Source organism: Prosopis cineraria, unplaced genomic scaffold (assembly GCF_029017545.1).
Source record: "Prosopis cineraria cultivar Desert tree isolate PC_DT_omini unplaced genomic scaffold, ASM2901754v1 PC12, whole genome shotgun sequence".
Classification (NCBI taxonomy): Eukaryota; Viridiplantae; Streptophyta; class Magnoliopsida; order Fabales; family Fabaceae; genus Prosopis; species Prosopis cineraria.
Window position 1 is genome coordinate 39,293,358 of NW_026555343.1, and position 25,102 is coordinate 39,318,459.

The 25,102-nt window shown below is 34.5% G+C and overlaps 1 long non-coding RNA gene across 4 annotated transcripts in view; it reads right to left on the bottom strand.

The window, feature by feature from the left end:
• Positions 1-1,895: 1,895 nt before the first annotated feature.
• Positions 1,896-25,102, bottom strand: part of LOC129287592 (uncharacterized) — a 28,457-nt gene continuing 5,250 nt past the window's right edge. Inside the window, exons 1-3 of one of the 4 annotated variants that reach the window (XR_008587743.1) lie at positions 4,469-9,229; positions 2,829-3,723; positions 1,896-2,236 (exon numbers count right to left, since the gene is read on the bottom strand). This is a non-coding gene — a long non-coding RNA (uncharacterized LOC129287592). The other 3 variants (XR_008587742.1, XR_008587741.1, XR_008587740.1) reach the window with 3 other exon arrangements.

The following is a 25,102-nucleotide window of genomic DNA, read 5'->3' on the forward strand; positions in this document are numbered from 1 at the left end:
CTTATGACCTCAGAGAATGTTCCACCAAGGATCTACAGATGAGGAAAATTGCAAATTATAAACCCAAATCTAATATCTTACAGGCAATAACTGTGAATTTCAAAATTACAAATCCAGAGGTTATAACTGACTGAATCTTAGATCTGACATGGCCTTTTTGTATTAGATGCTTAGAAGGAGCTCAAGAATTTCTTCTAAACCTGTTTAACATTCAAATGTAAACAAGCTCAAGCCACTTTTGATGAAATCTGTAAAGGAAGGGGAAGACCAATTCATCAATAACTAAAGTAAGGACATGGAAGAAGAAGCCCATTCACCAGATAAAACCAGAGAAAAAATGTAGCCGTTAGAAGTGTTTTCCAATTAAAATGGAAGACATACAGATAGCGCCCAGGACACTTTCGTCTACTTTGTCACAACAGCTTAGCAATGAGAGGTAGTAGATGGTGCAGAATAGGTCCCTCACCCTGAGACAATGTAAGTTGACAGAAGACTGATTTTCATACAATTCAATTTTGGCGGAAAAATAGCCAACCTTTTTTATTTTTTTAAAAAGAAAAACTAATTTTTTTCCTCATGTCTTGAGGGTGAGGGTCAAATATGCATCAAAATACTTCTTGTTTTGGCTACATATTCCACTCATGGCCAATTATATGAAATCTCTTCCATTTATGGCCTAAATAATAAGGTTAGTTAATGTCGAGAATAAACAAATATTAACTTTCATTACTTCAGCACTACGACAGAGAATGGTCATGCATACGTCGCTTCCAACAATGTGGTTAATTTGAAGGCGATGGGAATCAGGAAATGTAAGAATTTTCAGTAGCTCAACACTATGGTCAAGCAAGCCAATATATGATTTTTTTTTTTGGTAAGTTACATATAGATCCCATGGAAGGAAAACATTTACAAATAAGTCTCATGAATTAAAAAAAAAAGAAAAAATTACATCTAATTTTCTTCAAAAGAATTAATCACAGATAAGAACTAATACAAAAAGAATTATTGTTAAAATTGAAACATGACTTTTTTTTTTTTTTTAAATGAGACTTAATTGTTGATCTTTATCTGTGATTAATTCCTTTAAGAAAAAAGTGAACGTGATTCTCCCTTCAAAAAAATACAACCAAATCTTTTAAAACCTTGTTGTAAATGAATTGTGAATAAGGATAAATTGAGTTGTATATTGTACGGCTCAATTGTGAATTTCATCATGTGACTCCATTTTTATCTCAAGTTCTTTGGACATTATGTTTCAATTATGAACATTTTATTTAGTTGAATTAAGTGTTTTTACATCATTAACTCCATATCTTTTCAGCGGGGAAAAAAATGAAATTTCAGTTGTAGATTAGGAAATTTCAATTGTAATAAAAATATTAGAGAACCAGTTGTAAATAATGAATTTTCATTTGTAAATTATGAAATTATAGTTGTAAATATGAGATAACCAGTTGTTAGTAATATATTGAATCAAGTAATGAATGAAACAACGCCGAAAACAATAATCCAATACCTAATGTCATCACGTTTACACTATTGAGAGGACAAGTTTTTCAAGAGTATGAAGTATTCTCATACCATTTAAATCCAGAATTTTTAGTTGTTAAAAAGAATGAAATTTCAGGTGTAAATTAGGAAACTTCGTTTGTAAATTAAGAAATTTCACTTATAAATTATGTAATTGCAGTTGTACACGAGAGTTGTGAAAAAACGAAATTACGGTAGTAAATTAGAAAATTTGAATTGTAAATTTGAGATGACAAGTTATAAATACCAATCGTTTTTCAAGATGGTATTTCAGTTGTAAATTACAAAGTTTCACATGTAAATTAAGAAATTAAAGATGTGAAATTGTAATGTCCATATGACTGAAATGACTTGCATAAACATTGAGAAATCATAATGTAAGACCATATCCAGAATAGTCTCGAAAAACAATGATGTGAACTCACAATCTCTAAATTTGTCTCAAAATAGTACAATAAACTAAAGACATCCAAAACACTTAACAGAAGTAGAAAATCATAAATCCAGAACACTAATAACAACATAAGCCAGAAACAAGGTCAATCACCTCCATAAATCATATGTTCAGATCAAACTAAATCACGTTTTGTACAGAAGATAACTTGTAATAACACGTGAATTTACTTGAGCTTGTCCTTAATTTGCAGTCATACTCTTCAATATCGCTCAGAAAAATATTCACCGCCCCTCCAAAGTTCCAAATCTGAACAAGGAAATTAGTGGAAGGATGAAGGAACACTCCTTTATTGGTACTTGGTAGAAAGGCTCAGATCTAACAATTACATAATGAAAGAAGGGATGCACAAGCAAACAAAACAACAATTAACAAACAGGACGAGAAACAAAATAATCTCAATCAAGGCATGCATAAACTCAGAAACAAAGCAAGTCAACTCAGATTCATCATACAAGGAAAGGAAAAAGTATGATCCCGTGTTGTTATAGCAAAAACAAATCAATGTCCTAAAACTCATAGGAGCTACCTAGTTAATAAGAAAATAGTCGTCGGGCTTCCAGGATATGAGAGACATAACGGAAGTTGAGAATATATGATCCTATAATTCTCAAGTAAAGGCAATTACTCATAGCATTGCAGTATTTATGTTTTCCATTAATACTATAACATGAAATTGATGAGTATGATCAAAGCATATGACATGCCATTTCTTATGACTAGTATTACTGCACCGTTGTTACTTGTATAAGATCAAGAGAGGAGGGTGCTGCAAAGAATTATATTCAAAATGAAATTGACTTTACATATAATGACTAAATTGCCTCACTAAGCAATTTACCTTGTCTATATTCACACTCTGCATAGGTGCTTGACACACCAGAGTAATAAGATCCGTCTTAACAAGATTTGACATCCTAGTGTTTGGAAATAAGCGCCATGCTCCGGGTATAAACGTGACAAATCCTAATCAACAATCCTCTCCAGCTCCGCATTTCGAAAACTATGTTCACAGGCTCAAGGTAAATAACCTTTTCCATCTGAAAACGATCAGGCATATACTGCACAAACTAAAACGCCAATTCATATTATTGGGAGAATAATTCTGCAAAATAACATCACAGTAGCGTACCACTTTACCAGGCTGCATCTGGATTTTCATTTTCGTTGCAAAGTTGGGGGATCTTTTCCTCCTCAATTCGTATATGTCATTTGCTTCAGGCTTAACAAAAATACATAAAACTTTTTTTATGGAATAAAGGCAAATATCACTATCAAGCCAGGACTCGAGAAATTTTGAGGAAAAAAACTAAATCTTGTTTAGAATCACAAACGAAAAGAATAAAAACTAAGAGTTAACCCTTACATATAAAACAAAAAAGAAGAAAACTGTTGAAAACATCCCTAAAAAATTTGAACAGCTACATCATCAGAAAGACCAAAAGGGAATACGTTGGAATATAAATGATAGAAAATTTCATCAAAACAGAAACAAAATGGGGAAATAGAAACAGAACAGAGCCTGCCTTGATTGACTGGATCCTCAGAATAGAACAGCACAAACAAGAATAAAGACAGAACTTGAAAGAACAATGCATGCCACCAAGTTTCACGACAGAGGGTTTAAAATAAAAGAAAACCTGAGAGACCAGGAGATGGGAGCGACTTATGAGTGACCAGGAGAGCGACTTACGACTGACCAGGAGATGGGAGCTTCCACGAGTATGGTGCCTGAGCTTCAAAGACACAAGAGGGAGTTTATGGCTTGATAGTTGAATGGGTTCAGGAGAGACGAGCTTCAAATTTTATCGTTAAATTCATTCTTTCATCCAAATTCTAGAGGGCAGTCTTATCTTTTCCCAACCAAAACAAATTACAACTAGGTCCCAAATGACTTGGCTGTTTTTTTTTTTTTTTTTATAATTTGTGGGACATGTAGTAAATAAGTCCCTTCCATGGGTCTTATATGTAATTTTTCCTTCTTTTATGCAAATGAATGAAAGAGCAGACAACAATATTCAGCGGCCAAAACACAAGGAAGCATCAAACTATAACTTATATTCTTCATCTATCTAGAGTCGAAGAATTTTGAGAAACCTGCTAGCTATGAATCCCAAGTTACAGAGAAAAGTAGTTATGCCGAATGATTTAATGTCAAAAGAGCATATTAAATTTAATCCATTAGTGTATAAATATATTTCCTCATACTTAGTTAATAAACAATTAAAACTGTTCAAAGCCAATAGCTGCTGTATTCTGGTATATTATGAAGAAAGAAAGGCTATAAATGCAATCATGGCCAGGAATTCATTTTCCACCACAAAAGCTTCAAAAATAACAGAAAATTGTAGTGAACAACGGTTAATCATCATAATTCCATCTTCTTTACTTTATTCATGATATTTCTTGAAATAAGGCCCCTATCCACCACATAATTCCAGAATGAACATGAAGTTTTGTTTTCACTATCAAGAGGATTACCAAAAGATTTATAGATTTTGCTTGTTATCATCAACCTCCTCCTAGTCATCTCTTCGAATATATTTGCAACCTTTGCATTCCATGTTCCAATACGCATAAGCAAGAATCGCCTGATATACCCCTTCCTTCCATAAGATCAAATAACTTCTGAGCACATTGTATCCTTTCTAACTTACATAACCTTCTTATTAATGCCCTGAATATGAAACATCAATGCAAAGACCTTTTCTAAGAAACTCATCTGGGAGTGTAACAACAGCCTCTTCATTGTCTTTCTTGCAGTAACCATCTACTATCCATGAATAAGTGTAGTGATTGAGGCAAAACCCAGCATTGAGCATGGAAAACATCTCTGATGCAAAACACACACGCACACACTCAAATTAGCTCAGACAGAAAGGACATGAGAGTAGGGACAGAAACAGAGACTTAGATGGGAGAGGGAGACGAGAACAGAGAGGGGGGAAGAGAAAAGGAAGGACAGAACAAAGAGGGAGGAGGAACTAAGAGGAAGAGAACGCACATTGGAGGGAGAGAGCTTTCAAAATTTCTCAAATGAATTCATTCATTGAAAATCTCCTTCTGACTACATGAGTCACCCTAACAAGGAAATCTCTACCCACTTGCTGTCTGGTTTCCTTCACAAGAAGGAAACTTACAAAAGTTAAATGAAAAGCAACAAAACTAATAAACTTATGAAAAGCAATAAAAAACTAATAAACTATTTCCTTCTAAAGTAATGTTTGCCACATTTTCTATCAATTCCCCCTCGCCTTAAAGAACTCTCCTCTAGAGAGGTAGAGAGTTGATAGGCTTCCAACAGGGCGGGATTAAGTTGTTGGAATTCATCTTCTGAAATCCAAATGGCATCTTCATCCGAACGATCTCTCTAACAAACCAAATAATGATGAAGGGGCCCCTTAGAGGTAAAGACCATTTGATCATCCATAATGGTCTCAATTTTGTCAACTGATAGTAAGATAGCTAGCAATGATAGAATTGGCACCAGTAAAGGCCAAGTATTTGCAGATCATCAAAAACCAAAGGGAGAGGCTCAAAAGTTCCCTAGTAAAGCATAAGATCCTCCACATTAAAAACTAAACTTATGGCCATATCATGAGGTAATTCTAAAAGATAAAATTAGGCTCTAATTGCTTTGCAATGCGAAAAGGTCTAGAAACTCGAGCATGCAATTTTTTAAAAGCATGTTGAGGGTAACATTCTAGACGAATTTAAGCCATAACATAGTCACTTGTAGTAAAGCTTTGAAATCGGCAATGACTATTGGTAGATAATTTATATTGATCATTGCTCATTGCTAATTTACGCTTAATGTTAGCATGTAATTCATGAAGGTGATTGGCAAAAGATTCGGCAAATTTAAAGATGCGAAATGTCAATGGGATTGGCATAAGGTCAATAGGCTATTTAGAATTAAAACTTTGAACAATTTGGAAGGAACTCATTCCTGTAGACCTATTCACATAATTATTATATGCAAACTCAACAGTGAGTAAAACCAAATCTCCAATTAAACGCCAAAGCAAATTACCTAGACTTTGACTAGTAACTTCAGTTTGCCCATCAATTTGGGGGTGGAAAGCAGAAGAGAACTTTAACTGGGTACCAAAAAGTTTCCAGAGGATCTTCCAAAAGTAACTAACAAACTTAACATCCCTATCAGATACGATAGTAGCAAGCGACCTATGCAAGTGCACAATCTCCTTAAAGAACAACTTCGCCAAATGTGAAGCATCTGTAGTTTTGCTACAAGAAATAAAGTGAGCTATCTTTGAAAATCTATCCACAACAACCAATATAGAGTCATGACCTTTGGCTGTTCGAGGTAATACCAAGACAAAATCCATACTTAAGTCTTTCCAAGTTGCCTCAAGGATTCGCAAAGGAGTATACCAACCGGTATTCAACTGTCCAGCTTTAGAAGTTTGACAAGTTCAACATTGAGACACTACGTGAGCTACATCACACTTGAGTGAAGGCCAATAGAACCTGTCTTCTCTTCGACTAATTCTATTTTCTTATTAACCCCGAAATGACTGGCTAAACCTCTAGCATATAACTCCTATATAAGAAAATCGTGCATAGATGCACGTGGGATGCACAGTTTGCTTCCATGACAGAGATGAATGTCTTTAAGGATGAAATCAAAATGCTCATAACGGTTACCATTGTTAACTTCTTGATATATTATCCCAAAATTTAGGCATGAAGCATAGTCTTCCTTTAGGTTTTAAAAGCCAACAACACTAACGCTCATAGTGTGCAACAAGTTGATCCATCAGCTCAAAACGTCAGCCACTTTGTTTTTTGTTCCTGAATGATGCTTGACTATGAAAGTGAATCCCTGAATATACTCAACCCATTTAGCATGTTTAGCATTTAAGTGACGTTGAGAGTTGATAAACTTAAGCGCTTGATGATCAAAGTAAAGAACAAATTGTTAAGGAAGGAAGTAGTATTTTGATAGAACCCCTCATTATTTTACTAAGACATATCAAAGGAAGTCAAAGGGAAAGAACGACTCTAGTAGAATAATAACGACTGGTCCAGAGGTTTATCCTTCGGTCTCTAGCTGTAAGGAACAGTAGCATGTGATCTTTTGCCATAATTAAGATCATTTGGGAGGTATGGGCTAAGGGGAAAGCCATGCTGTCCATGCTGTGGTTATATTTTATCTTTTTGCTTGTATTGAGGGGGTATCTTTTGTAAGAGAATGGAGAGGAGAGACTGGCCTCTTGAATGCCCGAAGGAGTGAACCCTCTTGTGAGGTTTGAGCTTGAAATGTTGTTACTTTTGTGATCATTCAAGGGAGATAGGGCTTTGGCTAGAATCAGAGGAAGACTTGTAAATCTGATTCGGTTCTCTCAATTTATTAATATCAAAACCTCAGCATTTTCCCTTCATTTATTGTTATTACTGTCTTTGTTGCTGTTTCTGTGGAAATATTGGTTTGCGTCTTATTAATTGGTATCAGAGCAATACGAATTCTAGGTAGTTAAGAGAAGTTATGGCGGAGGAAGTGCAGTATTCTGAGCGAGAAGTACAAGAGTTGAAGGAGGCAATCGGAGTATTGAATAGGGATGTTAGTGACATCAAGGGAACCTTGAAAACTATTAGTGATACTCTGGCACAACTAGAAAAGAAGGTGGCAAGGCCACATGAGGAAGAACAAGAAGGCACTCATCATGCAGAATCTTCTGAGAATAATACAAGGGGTGGGACAGAAGGAGGTAAGTTTCGGAAATTGGAACTACCTGTATTCTCAGGCGAGGATCCTCTTGGGTGGCTTTTCAGAGTGGAACGGTACTTTCACGTCAACTCCATAGTTGAACATAAGAAGCTCGAAGCAGCATTAGTATGTTTGGAAGGAAAAGGAGTAAACTGGTACCAGTGGCTTGATACGCGAGTACCATTGAGTAACTGGTCAGAATTTAAAAGGGCGTGGCTATGGCGATTCCACTCTTCACAACCCGGTGGTGAGTATGAGCGACTATTTACAGCTAAGCAAGAGAAGTCTGTGCTAGAATTTGTAGAGGAATTTGAACTACTATCGGCGCCATTGAAGGAAGCTTCCGAGGAGTGTTTGATCGGTGCATTCAGGTCTAGACTCAAGACAGAGATTAGGGCTGAGCTGAAGGTGACGAAGGCTATGCTGCGGGAACTGATGGAAATGGCAGTATGTATTGAAGAAAGAAATCGGATGCCGGATGACTGCAGAGACACGAGAGGAACCCGAGTTCAGCGGACCCATTTCGGATCCAAACTTGATTCGACCCAGGTCACTTATTTTCCACGCGTGACTCACGTGACTGAGGGAGGAAGGAACGCCAGTGTGGTTATGTCTTCTCTCGCAGATGGTACGAAGAAAAACAACGCTAGAACAGAGCCTTCAAAGACCAGGAGCAGCACGAATTCTGGAACCACAGCAAGGAGAGGAGGAAATTCTCGCCGACTCCCTAATTCTGAAATTGCAAGACGCAGAGAGTTTGGGCTTTGTTTCAAATGTGGCGACAAATACAGCCCCACTCATCAATGTAAAAATAAGAACCTTCAAGTGTTGATAATGGAGTTAGGAGCCAACACAGAAGGCGAAGAAGATGATACAGCACTCGAAATTGACGGTGGATATCCTGAACCTACTGAGGACGGTATACAGATGGAATTATTTCTTAATTTCTTGGCTGGGTTTGGTGATAACCACACCATGAAAGTCAAGGGGAAGATTGGAGACACACATATAATCATTCTCATTGACAGTGGTGCCACCCATAACTTTATTGCTGAAAATTTGCAGATTAAGTTAAGTCCGCATTGATCAAAAGGCTCTGAAATACCTGCTGGAGCAGAGAGTAGTTGATGAAAACCAGCAAAAATGGGTCTCCAAATTGATGGGATTCAAATTTGAAATTGCGTAGAAGCCCGGGAAGGAGAATAGGGCTGCTTATGCTCTACTAGGCAAGACGAGTCACTTGAACTAATGGGATTTTCATTATGGCAGTATGATGATGTGGAAGAATGGGAAAGAAAGAGAGGTACTAGCTGATCCGAAATTGAGCAAAATTTGCAGCAACTCATTACCGATAAAGAGGGGGTAGAAGGGTATAGCTTGATACATGGCTATCTACACTACAAGGAGAGGTTAGTTCTACCAAAGGAGTCCACCAGAATTCCTTTGCTCCTCAAAGAATATCATTACTCCCCAATGGGGGGCCATTCGAGCTACTTACGCACCTACAAGCGGCTGTCTAATGTTGTGTATCGGGAGGGAATGAAAAGAGATGTCTAGCAATATGTGCCAAGTTGTGAGGTGTGCCAGAAGAATAAATACCAAGCTTTATCCCCGACTAGGTTGCTGCAACCATTGCCTATTCCACAAAATGTGTGGGAGGATATTAACATGGATTTTATTACCAAACTTCCTAAATCCAAGAGGTATGACACAATACTAGTTGTGGTGGACAGACTTACCAAATATGCCCTTTTTTTTTCCATTATCCCACCCTTTTTCTGCCAAAGATGTTGCTGAAAGCTTTATAAGGGAGATTGTCAAGTTGCATGGGTTTCCTAAAACTATTGTTTCAGATCGGGACAAGGTTTTTATAAGCCACTTTTGGCAGGAATTGTTCAAGCAAGCCGGCACGCAACTCTGTCTCAGTTCCTCTTATCATCCAGAATCAGATGGGCAAACTGAGGTGTTAAATAGAAGCTTGGAAACTTACTTGCATTGCTTTGCAAATGAGAAGCCTTCACAATGGGCTAAATGGCTATCTTGGGCTGAGTATTGGTATAACACTTCCTATCATGGGGCGGCCAGTATGACACCCTTTAAAGCGGTGTATGGTCGGGATCTTCCGACATTCTTGAAGTTAAGTGGTGAACCTTCAGCTATAAAGGATGTAAACGAGCAAATTCAGGTTCAGAATCAGATCATCTCCCTCTCACAGGACAATTTAGCTAAGGCTCAAAGCAAAATGAAAGAGCAAGCCAATAAACATGGAAGAGATGTCCAGTTCAATGTTGGAGATTTTGTCTATGTGAAATTGAGACCCTACAAGCTGAAAACGTTGGCTAAGAGAGTCAATGAAAAGTTGAGCCCTCGTTTTTATGGCCCTTTCAAGGTTCTTGCAAAAGTTGGGAATGTAGCCTAAAAACTGGAATTACCACCCACACCTCGCATTCACCTGGTATTTCATGTTTCACAACTAAAACAATCTATGCCGTCGATGGTGGTGAACCCTACCATTCCTGGGAAGTATTGGTTTATTAGAAGTGCAACCCAAAGATATTAGAAGGGTTCGTGGGCTTATGAATGGACAGCAAGAAGTGTTGGTTAAATGGCACGATCTACCTGAATTTGAAAATTCCTGGGAAGGTGCAGACCTGATTCGCAAGCAATTTCCAGCATTTCCCCTTAAGGACAAGGTGAAAATTTTAGGGAAGGGTAATGATAGTGCCCCTCATTATTTTACTAAGACATATCAAAGGAAGTCAAAGGGAAAGAACGACTCTAGTAGAATAATAACGACTGGTCCAGAGGTTTATCCTTCGGTCTCTAGCTGTAAGGAATAGTAGCATGTGATCTTTTGCCATAATTAAGATCTTTTGGGAGGTATGGGCTAAGGGGAAAGCCATGCTGTCCATGCTGTGGTTATATTTTATCTTTTTGCCTGTATTGAGGGGGTATTTTTTGTAAGAGAATGGAGAGGAGAGACTGGCCTCTCGAATGCCAGAAGGAGTGAAATATTGGTATTACTGTCTTTGTTATTAATATCAAAACCTCAGCATTTTCCCTTCATTTATTGTTATTACTGTCTTTGTTGCTGTTTCTGTGGAAATATTGGTTTGCGTCTTTTTATATTTTTAATGCTCAAGAGATCTCACAAACGTATAAAACTCCTCATCATAAGTGGAGTATTTTTGTTTTGCATCATTAAGCTTTTCACTAAAAAAAGCCACAAGGTGACTTTCTTGGCTTAGAACACCTTCGATTCCTAGCCTAGATGCATCACAAGCAACTTCAAAACACTTTGTAAAATATGGTATGGACAAGACTAGAGCTTCAGAAAACTTCTTAATATCCTGGAAGGCTACAGATGCTGTAGAAGTCCACAGGAACTTGTCTTGCTTTAAGCAGTCAGTATTAAGAGCCATAATGCCACTAAAGTTTTTAATGAAGCATATAGAAAGAAGCAAGGCCATGGAAACTTCATACTTCACAGAGAGATTCTGGCCCAAGCCATTCTCGAACGGATCAGACTTTCTCAGGGTCAACTGCTAAACCCTTTTTAAAAACTATAAAACCTAGGAAAATGACTTGATCCTGAAGAAATGAGCACTTGAGCAGGTTAACATGAAGCTGTTCTTGACGCAAGGTGAAGAAAATAAACTCAAGATGTTCCAAGTGTTCCTCTTTAGACCTGCTAAAAACTAGTCTATTATCAAAGTATACCACTAGGAATTTTCCTAAGTGTGAGCGAAGGAGGTGAGTCATTACTCTCATAAATGTACATCTTTGGATTTGATAACCCACGTGACAAGCCATTCAAACAACCTATCTTGTGTTTTAAAGGTAGTCTTCCACTCATCTCCACATCTAATCCTAATCTAATGATAACCAATCCAAAGGTCAATCTTTGAGAACTAACTGAATCTATCCACCTAAAGAAGCATGTCATCAAGTCCAGGAATGAGTAACCTATACTTGGTAGTAATCTTGTTGGTCGCTTTACTGTCTACACACATTCTCCAAGAGCCACCTTTCTTTGAAGTCACAAGAGCAGGTACTGCACAATGACTCATACTGTGCTAGATATAACCCTTTTCCAACCACCCATTAACTTGTCAGTTAAGTTCTTCCCTATCTCTAGAGTTCATCCTATAATGCAGTAGAATGGGGAGTTGTGAGCCCGAAATAAAATCAATTGCATGTTGGATATCTCTCATTGGTGGTAATTCAGATGGAAGCTCATATGAAGTGATATTCTAGAATTGCTTCAAGAGATGCTGCACCTCTCCTGGCATTTCTGAAATAGTGGCAATTCATTGTGAGATTTTGGACGCCAAAATAAGCACAATCATACTTTCTCTACTTTCCTGCATAAATTGTTTTTCTGTCAAAAGATGCAAGTTGTGAGTTTTAGTTTTGTGCCTTTTGATTTACTTGAGCATTTGCCATTGTTGTCAGGCTTAGCTAGATGTAAAAGGATCATCTTGCCTTCATGTTTAAAGGTATAAGTATTCTCACGACCATGATTGGTGACATTGTGGTCATAAAGCCACAGTCGACAAAGTAGAATATGAGCACCATCCATTAAAAGGACATCAGAAAGAATCTCTTCTTTATATTTACCTAATTAAAGAGGAATGTGATACTATTGGGTGACTGGTGAAGAAGTTTTGTCAACCCATACAACACGAAAAGGCTTTAGGTGAGGTTCTAGAACTCCTTCCATCAATCACTAACTACCAAGCTTTGTCTCCACACTTCACAAAAGTATGGAAAATACTTATTCGCTTCCACAAATCACTAGGTAGAGGAACAGATACAATGCATCACACAACTCCAACTCAACATGTCTCACATTCATGTACATAAAATGCGTCAACATGTGCATTGTCCTCCTTATCCTCACAATGTGATTCAATAACTAGAGTATGCTGTGGGCACTTTGACACAATGTGACCCTTTGAGTGACAGCGAAACACTCAACAAGAGAAGTGCTAAGGTGGGAAGCAGGAACTATAGCATCATTAGGCTAAGAGGTATTGCCTTTAAACCTAGTGGCTTGACTAGGTGCAAAAGACAAACTGGAAGTTCATGCCTGTCTAAATTGATTATTCTGCATGTCAGTAAGCTTGACAGAGACTCTACTTCTAAGGTCTTATGATAAGCTTCTTCAAGGGACTCTGAAAAGTTTAACTTAAGCTCCTTTTCTATATATAGCTTGAGTCCATTAACAAATTTAGTAATGGTGCACCATTCTTCTTCATCCAAGTCATACCTAATCATAAGATCATCAAATCAAGATATATACTTAAAAGCTGTGGAGACTTGCCTTAGATTGAGGCATTTGCCATATAGTTGACTCTTATATCGGCACAGTTTTCTTTCAACTTGGCCATCATTTCGTCCCATATCTTAATTGGTTGATAGCCTTATCACTCAATGTTCCTTTGGACATTTTGTCAATACTTTCTAGCAGATCCCATGAGTTTTGGCTTTGTAAACTAAACTCGTTGAGTACCACTCATGTCATACCATTCAAAATAACTTTCCATGCTAGCTAGCCAATCTAAGAACACACTAGGATTCAATCGTCCATCAAATTTAAAGGCCTTAACATTAATTGTATCAGCGTTGTTATCGGTATGTGTTCTTGTAAGGCTTTCTCTATCATTCCTATGGATTGGATGATGTGGTCTATAATGTTGTTCTTTTGGCCCTTATCCATCCCAAATATCGTCTATGTCATCAAATTGATGATTAGTAAACTCATAAGGAGATAGTCTACTATGTCTTTCACCCATAGCTTTAGAGAAATGATCAATTCTAAGGGAACTACCTCTAGGTTGATTATGGACTGGGAATTGCTCATTTCTAAGATTTGACTCTCCTCTAAAGATAGGTCTTTCGAGCATCCCTTCAACCATTTTCCCTACATTTTGTCTGTATGTTAACTCAATTGCACCTATTATCTCTTCAAATCTATTGTTCATGAAACCTTTAATTTCATCAAGTCGCTAGTCTACATATGCCCTTTCAGATTCCGCAAGAGGATTTTGATGATTTGGGAGTTATTGGCAATGGCAGATCTTAGGGAAGTAATTTCTTGGGCTAATAAAGCTTGATTATTGTATAAATCACATATGGTTATACAATGACAAAGGTGATATAGTAAGGTGCAAGTTTGGGGTGGATTTAGTAATCACATATGGTTTCACATTAGGAAGTGAATGATGATTGAGTTTGCTCCCTCTATGTTTGCATTAGGATTATTGTACTGTTCTTTTTCATTGTTTTGAATGAATTCTAGCTTTTGATTCAACCAAAAAAAAAAAGTTGTCCCCTCTTATATATGTGCTGGCCAACTTATCCCTCACACAGCCACGGGGGTTGAATTGTGAAATCCCAGTCCATGGCTAACTCATGTCAATAATTAATCCGAGCATGTCCCCTAACCACAATTATTGTTTAATGAATGACCCAACCATGTTAGTTCGGCTACACTAGTGTACAAGTTGAAGTTAATGTAAAATAATACTCCCTCCATTCTAAACACTTTTAGACGAATTATATTTAATAATTTTATTTTTTCAGAACAATATTATTAAATAAAATTAACAACCTTAAAAAAAACATAAACTTTTAAAAAATAATTTTAATTTAATATATTAAAAAGAGAAAGGGACGAAAATTAAATAGAGAAAAAATAATATTAAAATAAATATAATAAATAAGATTTTAATATTTTCAAAATGTCATTTTTTTTAACATATTAAATCTCTATGAAGAAAAGCCCCTAAGTTGCCCTCACCTAGATAGGTAAAGTCTTTTTTTTAACAATGCTAATCCTCCAAGAATTCAAAGAGATCGTATGCTAAGGAGGTAACAATTTGAGTAAAGTCCTCACAGTACTCTTAGGTTCAAAAACCTCACAGGAAAATTGTTAGAAAGTTTGACTAACCTAAGGTAATTTCTTTAACCCAAGTATAGGGCCGAATTGTGTGTTAGGTTTCATAGGTTATATGAATACTGCTATCAAAAGTCACAAATCAACAACATAATGATCATTGAAATCTTTTTTTTTTTAGTTAGAATGCTAAACTAAACACAATTGAAAACAAAAATTACAGTATTGAAAGAAACCTAAGTACTAAACAATAAAAATTTCAAACCTAGTTATGAATAGAATACCTCCCTTAAATAATCAAATAAGTTAGTTAAATAAGGGGATCGTCAACCATACCAGTGTACCTTTAGGATCCTAAGACATGAAATTTTACCCCTAACAAAGCTTTAGATGACGACATTTAGGGAATTCTTCTTGAATTTGATCAATCAAAGCATCTAAGATGATCCTTAATGCAGTTCAATCTTTATAGGAAAGTCTTTCGTTGTTGTCCCTTCATACATGTCTTAGAGAGCTCGAACATAGGCAACTAGAACACCCTTCTTTTCTAATGCTTTCAAAAGTACTTCCCTTAGTACACGATTATAAGCTTTTTTCAAAATCACTGAAAATCATATGTATATCTTTACCTTTATATCGATACTTTTCCGTTAATCCTATTAGTAGATAAATCACTACTGTAGTAGACCTCCTAGGCATGAAGTCAAACTAATTCTCAGAAATACCAATTTCCAATATTAACCTGCGCTCAATCACTCTTTCCCACGATTTCGTTGTATGACTCACAAGTTTAATCCTTCTGTGGTTAGCAGAATTCTAAATGTCCCCTTTACGTTTGTAAATAGGAACTATGGTGCTTCTCCTCCAACCATCAAATATTTTCTTAGACTGTAAAATTTTATTAAATAATTTAGTCAACCATCACACCCCTTCTTTACCCAAACATTTCCACACTTCAATGGTGATACAATCTGGTCCATTAGCTTTACCACTTTCCATTTTCTTAAGAGCTTTTTTTACTTCCCAATTGCATATCCTTTTATAAAATGACAGATTTTGTTCTCCTTCAGAGGTAACTAACCCCCAATATAAAAAATTAAGAACAATATTGAAAACAAGTCTTATAAAAAAAATTGTTTTAAAAAAACATAGATAAGTAATAGAAAGGACAAACATTAAAAAGATGTCTTGATACTTAAAAATGCTTAAAAATGCAAAAAAAATTAAAAAAAAAAGTAAAACAAGAGAAAGGGTGCAATCAATTATATATGGTGTAGGTGTATGGTAATTTAATCAATATTTCTAAAGAAAATAAAAGTACTAGGAAATATATGTCAACAAAAAAATAGTACTGAGAAATCATTTTTACAATCAAAATATAGATAAGTAATAGGAAGTACAAATATTTAAAGATGTCCCTGTGTCATAAGAAAGTTAAAATATGAAAGGAGAAAAATTAACAAAAGGAAGGGAAAAAAGGAAAAAAAATGTAATGAATTTTGTTAAAGAGAGATATTTAAAACTTGAGAAAATAAGATATGACTTTTATTTAAAGAAAATTGGAGATCACTTCTATTTAAAAATTGAGAAAGAAATTCAAGTATAATTCAAAAAAAATAGAAATAAACAAGAACTGCAAAGATTAAGAAGATGGGCTTACAAATAAAAAGGGCTTATTTTAAAAAAAGGCTTTAAAATGTAAGAAAAAAATCAACAAAAAGAACAAGGTAAAAAAGAGAAAGCATGTAATTAATTTATGTATGATATGTGTGCATGCAAGTTTCCTCAAGTCCCACTTAAAAATATTTAGTTTCAAAGAAAATACTTTAAATGCTGGATACATTTTTTATGAATATATGATTAACATTCATCATAAATAATGAAATTTCTTTAAAAATTAGAAAGATATCAATAAAAATATAAGGCAATAAGCATTTATTGAAGGCATATTTGTGCTAAATAAAAAAAATAAAGTTGAAACAAAATACAAAAAAAGCACTTTTTGAAGACATACTGATACTAGGAACAGCGAACATTAAAAACATGTGCTTTTATTTAAAAAAGCTTTAAAGAGTAAAACAAAATCAACAAAAGGCACCAGAAAAAAAAAAAGAGAGCAAGAATACAACGAGTTATAACTCGTGTGTATGTGTGCACTGGTTTCATCAAGTCTCATATTGAAAATATATTTTTTAAAAGAAAATAAAAGATGGCTTTTATTTAAAAATTGAAAAAGGAATCAAGAAAAATATAAAACATTAGGCACTTTCTTGAAAACATATCTCATTAAAATAAAAAGTGGCCTTGGCATACTGCTATGAGGCAGCGAGCACCCCTACACTCAATTCCTTAATAGGAATTGTTGGGGTGACAACGCAATTTAACTTCCTTTATTTCTCTATAACAAGAGGTAAAGATCAATCAAATTGCATAAGTGATATTCGAGATTACTTATCCTAGGATTAACATTTTGCTAATTGTCCCAGAACCAAGCTCTTGTGGCATGTTCCAGCAGCTAGTCACTATAGTCTTTACCTTTAAGATCCATGAAAGAGGTACAGCCAATTTAACCCAAAACTCAGTGTAAGGGGCAGGCCCTTCCCAAGGAAAACCTACAACCCTAAGAAGCACGCAAGGAATCCCATATCTAAGGGTACTTGTCAATTCAAAATGGGCATGAGACTCTAGCAGAACAATCAAAGGCGGTATACGCTTCCTCTCTCCCCTGGGGTTGTCGAAGCAACAGGAGCTAGCCAGGCAGGTCCAACTTAGGCGAAGGATAAAACTGTTTTACTCTTCTAGTAGAGATCAAAATCCGACCCAAATAAGGCCTTAACATACACTCAACTAGTATATGGCTGGGAAGACATCGAAAAGAGTAGGCAACAAGAAGGCGGACATCTGATTTAGTAAAAGAGGATTGACCTCCTCTCACTACCAGGTCGTCACGAAGGTGCTACCGGTCACCTTCCCTAGTACAAGTACTGAGCCTGTGCTATGTTCGTAGAGAGGTTGAGCCTTTTTAACGATGCAACATGCCATGCAACTATGGTGGCTCCACATGGGAAAACATATAGTTAAAAATCCCCCCAACAACCCCCCCACCACCTCAATGCCCTCACTTCAAAGGGTGCTCACCGCCCTAAGAGGGTGGCTCAAAACTCCATCTTAAGTCTCCTTTAGGAGCATTAAGAACAAGTTGCAAGGGCGCTCTAGAAGCTTAAGGAGAAGAGTTAGGGATATTCCTCTTTTAAAGAAAGATCCTTTTAAAGAGTTTTTTTTTAAGAGTCTTCCTCTTACTGACTCAGTAACTAACTTACAGTTGGTTACTGGTAACTAACTTACAGTCGGTTACTAAAGAACTCTTAAGAAAAAACAAACAAGCTATTGCTTCTTCCCAGTGGTGGACCGAAGCAGAGCTTGGCCCTCAAGAAGGGAGCTAAGTGTGTATAATATAGTAGTATTACCCTCCCTAAAAGGGTGAAATTCACCATCTATCGATGGTGAATCTTGTGCAACCAAGATTTCTCTATCAATATTAAGACCTTAATATTGGAGCTTCATTCGTGCCTTCCCGTGGAAGGTGCTTCATTCAGCTTCTATCGTCTCTTCCTTCTTTTAGGAAGGAGTGAGGCCTTGCTTAGCATCCAATTATGAAGAAGCGGGCAAGGCCGTACTCCATTCCTTCCTAAAGTCAGGAATGCAGCCTTGGCTTACAATTATGAGGAAGTAGGCACCCCTTTACTCAATTCCTTAACAAGAATTTCCGAGGTAACAATGCAATTTAACTTCCTTTACTTCTCTATAATGAGAGGTAAAGATCAATGAAATTGCATAAGTGATACTCAAGATTACCGATCCTACATTTAGTTTGTAAACTGTAGTCCCGGAACCTCATTCAATAAGCTAAACATGTTTCGGCAGCTAGTCACCGCAATCTTGTCCCATCCGGTGCGTGAAAGGGGGGAAGCATGCTACCTTTTCCACTCTTTTAACTAGGAGCTAAATAGAGGGCTTAAAACCAAAAGAAAAAGGACCCGCAAAAAGGGAGCATAGTAGCCTTTTTTTACCTTGTTTGCTCATCGTATGTCGGTGCAGATTACGTCATTTGAACATAAGGTCAGTCATAGAGTTAGAGTGATTGAGCCAAAGGGCTCCGAAAGGCAGGGATTAGCACAAGGAATAAAAAAGGGAAACGCTATGCAAAGAACCATGTACAGCATCCCATTTTTGGGTACTCACTTATTCAGAGTACATGTGCGACTGCAGTTGATTTAGTAACAAGCAGGCAGGCATTTAATTTAGTAAAAGAGGATTGACCTCCTCTCATTGCTAGGTCGCCACAGATATGCCACCAGTCATATCCCTTAGTCCAAGTCAGGAAGGGGCTCGACCCACAGATTAAAAGGAGGGTTGCTCCTCCGATTATGTGTAGCACGCTTTGTGATGATGGTGGCTTTAAATGGGAAGAAAATAAGGAGCAATAAAATGTCTTTTTTCTTAAGAGCAGTAGGAGGAAGAGGGGAGAAAGGAAGGGGCTCTAAAAATTTCCCTTTTTTTTTCAACTTACACTAGAAAAACTATAGTTAAAAATTTTCCCCTTGCGACTCCCCCACTACCTCAACGCCCTCACTTCAATGGGCGGCTATGAACTGCATCTTAAGTCTCCTTTTGGAGCATTAAGAACAGGTTTCAAGGGTGCTCAAGAGTCATTGCCCATGACTCTCTTCGCTTGAGAAGAAGAGTCAGGAATATTCCTCTGTTAAAGAAAGATTCTTTTAAGGAGTTTTCTTTGAAAAATTATTTCTCTTACTGACTGAGTAACTGACTTACAATTAGTTACTGAGGAACTCTTAAAAAAAAAACAAAGCTATTGCTTCTTTTCGGTGGCGAACCAAAGCAAAGCTTGGCCCCGGGGAAGGGAGCTAAGTGTGTATCATATAATAGTATTCCCCTCCCTAAAAGGGTGAAATTCACCATCTATCGATGGTGAATCTCGTGCAACCAAGATTTATCTATCAATATCAAGATCTTGATATTGGAGCTTCACTCGTGCTTGCCCCTAAAAGGCACTTCATTCAGCTTCTACCGTTTCTACCTATTTAGTGGTTAAGGCCTTGCTTAGCATCTAGTTATGAAGAAGCGAACAAGGCCGTACTCCATTCCTTCCTAAAGTCAAGAATGCGACCTTGGCTTGCCGTTATAAGGAAGCAAGCACCCCTCTACTCAATTCCTTAATAGGAATTGCCGAGGTGATAATGTAATTTAACTTCCTTTACTTCTCAGTAACGAGAAGTAAAGATTAATCAAATTGCATAAGTGATGCTCGAGATTACCACTCCTGCATCTAATCTATAAACTGTAGTCCTAGAACCCCATTCAACAAGCTCCGTAGTCTTGTCTCATTCGGTAAGTGAAAGGGGGGAAGCAAGCTACCTATTCCACTCTTTTAGCTAGGAGCTAAATAGAGGGCTTAAATCCAAAGGAAAAAAAAACCCCCAGAGGGAGCATAGTAGCCCCTTTTTACCATGTTCACTAATCTTATGTCAGTGTAGATTACGTCATTCGAACGTAAGGTCAGTCATGGAGTTAGAGTGATTGAGCCAAAAGGCATCAAAAGGCAGGGATTAGCACAAGGAAGAAAAAAGAGAAACGTTATGCAAACGAACCACATACAACATCCCATTTTCAAGTACTCACTTATTCAGAGTGGATGTCTGACTGCAGTTGAACACTAGAAAGTAGCAGTCTGTTGCCTCTCTCCTATGTAAATATTGAACAAAGTCATACCTTGACTTCAAGGGCAATTGCAGCTTAGACGAAAGAGAAACTTTAGGTTTCTTAACGGGTAGCTAGCTAATAAAAATTGGCAACAAGAAGGTGGGCATCTGATTTAGTAAAAGTGGATTGACCTCCTCTCACTACTAAGTCACCATAGATATGCCACCAATCATATCCCTTAGTCCGAGTCAAGAAGGGGCTTGGCCTACGGATTAGAAGGTGGGTTGCTCCTCCGACTATATGTGGCTTGCCTTGCAACAATGGTGGCTCCAAACGGGAAGAAAATAAGGAGCAATAACATGTCTTTTTTCTTAATAGTAGGAGGAAGAGGGGAGAAAGGAAGGGGATCGAAAATGTTTTCTTTCTTTTTGTTTCCAGCTTACAATTTTTAAGAGCCCCTTGAACAAAGTTATGTTTGAACCAAAAATATATATAAATAATAGAAAGTACAAACTTTAAAGAGATGTACTGATATTTAAAAAAGCTTAAAAATGTAAAAAAAAAAAACAGGCAAACAACAAAAAGAATGCAATGAATTCTATATGGTGTGTGTGCACAGTAATTTAGTCAAGTCTCACATCAAAAATATAGTTTTTTAAAGAAAATAAAAATACTGAGAAATATCTCAAGAAAAAAAATAGCACTGAGAAATCATTTTTTATAAACAAAAAATATATATAAATAAGTAATTGGAACAGCAAAGATTAGTGCTTGTGCTTAAAATAAGTTAAAAATGAAAGAGAAAACCCAACAAAAGAAGGAGGGAAAAAAGAGAGAGAATGTAACGAGTTATATTGAAGAAAAATATTTAAAAATTGAGTACTTTTATTTAAAGAAAATAGGAGATGACTTTTATTTAAAAATTGAAAAAGAAATCAAGAAAAAATAAATCATCATGCAATTTTTGAAGACATGTTTATGTTGAATAAGAAATTCAAGTATAGGCAAAAAAAAAATAAACAATAAGAAATGCAAAGTTAGAAAGATGGCCTTCATATTTTAAAAACGCTTTATAATGTAAGAAAAAAAATCAACAAAAAGAACAAGGAAAAAAGGAGAAAGAATGTAATGAATTGCATGTCATGTATGCATGCAAGCTTCCTCAAGTCGCACTTAAAAATATTTATTTTTAAAGAAAATACTTTAAATGCTTGACACATTTTTTATGAATATAAGATTAACATTCTTCATAAATGAAGAATTTTATTTAAAAGTTGGAAAGATATCAATAAAAATAAAAAGCAATACGCATTTCTTGAAGACATATTTGTGCTGAATAAAAAAATCAAGTTTAAACAAAAATATAGATAAAGCACTTTTTGAGGACATATTAAGAAGTGAAAACATTAAAAAGATGTGCTAATATTTGAAAAAGTTTTAAAGAGTAAAAAAAATCAACAAAAGGCACGATGAAAAAGAAAAAAGAAAAAAATACAATGAGTTATGATTGGTGTGTATATGTGTGGTGGTTTTATCAAGTCGCACATTGAAAACATATTTTTTTAAGAGAAAATAAACGATGGCTTTTATTTATAAATTGTGAAAGGAATTAAGAAAAATATAAAACATTAAGCAATTTTTGGAAAACATATCTTATCAAAAATTAAAAAAATCATGTTCAAACAAAAAATATAGAAAAATATTTAAAAAAAATAAACAAGAAAAGAGAAAGAATGCAATGGATTATATATGGTATGGTATATGTGCATGATAGTTTAATAGGAAACGAAGAGATTAAAAAGATGTGGACATAATTTTTTTTTTTAAAAAAAGACCTTTAAAATTGAAGGTGTAAAGAAGGTGCTTAAACAAAAAATGTAGATAAATAATAGAAAGTGTAAAGATTAAAAAATTGAGCTTATATTAAAAAACAAAGGGATTAAAATGTAAGGAAAAAAATCAATAAAAAGCACAAGGAAAAAAGAGAGAGAATGTAACGAGTTATCTATAGTGTGTGAGCATGGTAGTCTCATCAAGTTCCACATTAGAAAGAATTTTTATTTAATGTCAACATAAATATAAAGCATGCAGTTTTTGAAGACATTTGTCAATTTAATAAAAAAATCAAGTATAGTCCAAAACTAGAGAAAAGCAATAGGAAGTGCAAAGAGAGAGAGAGAGAGAATGCAATAAGTTATATATGTTATATATGCATGCTTGTTTCCTCAAGTCCCACATAAGAAATTTTTATTTTTAAAGAAAATACCTTAAATGCCTGATAAAATGATATCTTTTTCACGAATATATAGTTAACATTTTTCATAAACGATGAATTTTATTTAAAAACTGCAGAAGATATCAATAAAAATATAAAGCCATAAGCATTTATTGAAGACGTATTTAAGCTAAATAAAAAATTAAATTTAAGCAAAAAATATAGATAAAGAATGGGAAGTGAAAAGTTTAAAAAGATGTGCTTATATTACCAAAGAAAAGAAAAACTTTAAGATGAACCAAAACATTTAAGAAACAGAATGGGGAAAAAAGAGAAAGAATGCAATGATTTCTATATTGGGTATGTGCATGGTAGTTTCATCATGTCTGGAATAAAAAATCTATTTTTTAAAGAAAATAACAGAAGCCTTTTATTTAAAAATTGAAGAAGGAATCAAGAAAAATATGAAGTATTAAGCACTTTTCAAAGACATACTTAATCTAAATGAAAAAAATCATGTTTAAACAAAAAAAAAGATAAATAATTGGAAGTCCAAACATTAAAAAGATGTGCTTAGATTTTTAAAAAAATTAAAATGTAAAAAAACAAAAAGCAATAGGAAAAATAGAGAAACAACGCAATGAGTTATATATAGTGTGTCCATGTTGGTTTCATAAACTCTCAAAACGAAAATATATTATTTTAAAGAAAATAAAAGATGACTTTCATTTAAAAACTAAGAAAGATGTCAAAATAAATATAAATCATTCAGCATTTCATCAAAACAAATAATAGGAAGATGTGATTATAATTAAAATAAGCTTTAAAACGTAAGAAAAAAATTCAAAAAAAAAAGGGAGGAAAAAAGAAAGAAAGAATGTAATGAGTTAGATATGTATGTGTAAATGGTGGTTTCAAGGAGCCCCAAATAAAATTAAAAATATATTTTTTTAAAGAAAATGAGATGACTTTTATTAAAAAAATGGGAAAGATATAAAGATAAATATAAATCATTAAGCCCTTTTTGAAAACATGTTCTTCCTAAATAAAAAAAATCAAGTATAGACAAAAAAAGAGAGAGAGATAGTAATAAGAAGCACACAGATTAAAAAAATGTGCTTATATTTATAAAAAGCTTTAAAATGTAAACAAAAAAAATTAACTAAAAGAACAAGGAAAAAAGAGAAAAAATAGAGAGATATATGCTGAGTGTGCATGTTTCTTTCCTCAAGCCCAACATCAAAAAATATATATTTTAAGAAAATACCTTAAATGCTTGATAAAAACATATATTATTTTAAGAAGATGTGATTAACATTCTTCATAACTGATGAATTCTATTTAAAAATTGAGAAAGATACAAATAGAAATTTAAAGAAGCATTTTTTTGAAAGCATATTAAGGTAAATAAACAAAAATTATGTTAAAACAATATATACAGATATGTAATAGGAAGTGCAAAAATTAAAAGATGTGCTTATAATTAAAAAATGTTAAAAAGAAAGAAAAAGAACACAGGAGGAAAAACAGAGAAAATGTAATTACATATATAGTGTGTGCGTAAGATAGTTTCATCAAATCCCACATCAAAAATATATTTTTTGAAAAAATAATATATGACTATTATTTAAAATTTAGAAAGCTATCATGAAAAATATAAAGCATTAAGCATTTTTTGAAGAAATACTAAAGCTAAATAAAAAATTCAAGTATAGCCAAAATATAAAGATAAATAATACAAAGTATAAAGATTAAAAGGATGTGACAAAAATAAATAAAAAATACTTATTTTTAAAGAAAATAATACTTTGGATGCTTGATAATGATACATTTTTATGAATATATGATTAACATTGATCACAAATGATGAATTTTATTTGAAAATTGAGAAAAATAATAAAAATAATGATATAAAGCAAAACGCATTTTTTGAAGATATAATTAAGATAAATAAAAAATAAGGTTTAAAAAAAATATAGATAAAGATTAGGAAGTGAAAAGATTACAAAGATTTGCTTATATTATTAAAAAAAACGTTAAAATGAATAAAAACAATCAAGAAATAGAAAGAGAGACAAAAAAAAAAACAGAAAGAAAAGATGCAATGAGTTATAAATGGTATTTGTACATGGAGGTTTCAACAAGTCCCACATCAAAACATTTTTTTCAAAAGAAATTGAGATGACTTTTATTTAAAAATTGAGAAAGATATCAACAAAAATGTAAAGCAGTAAGCTTTTTTCAAAACAAAATGAAGATAAATAAAAAAATAAAAAAATTGAGAAAAAATAGAGAGAAGTAATAGAAAGTACAAAGATTAAATGATGTGCTCATATCTTTAAAATATAAGTAAAAAAAAATCAATAAAAAGTAGGAGGAAAAGAAGAGAAAGAATGAAATGAGTTCTATATGAGGTGCGTGCATCGTGGCTTCATCAAGTTGAACCTCAAAAAATTATTTTTTAAAGAAAATAAAAGATGGTTTTATTTAAAAATTGAAAAAAGGACCAAGAAAAATATAAAGCACTCAGCATTTTTGAAGGCATAT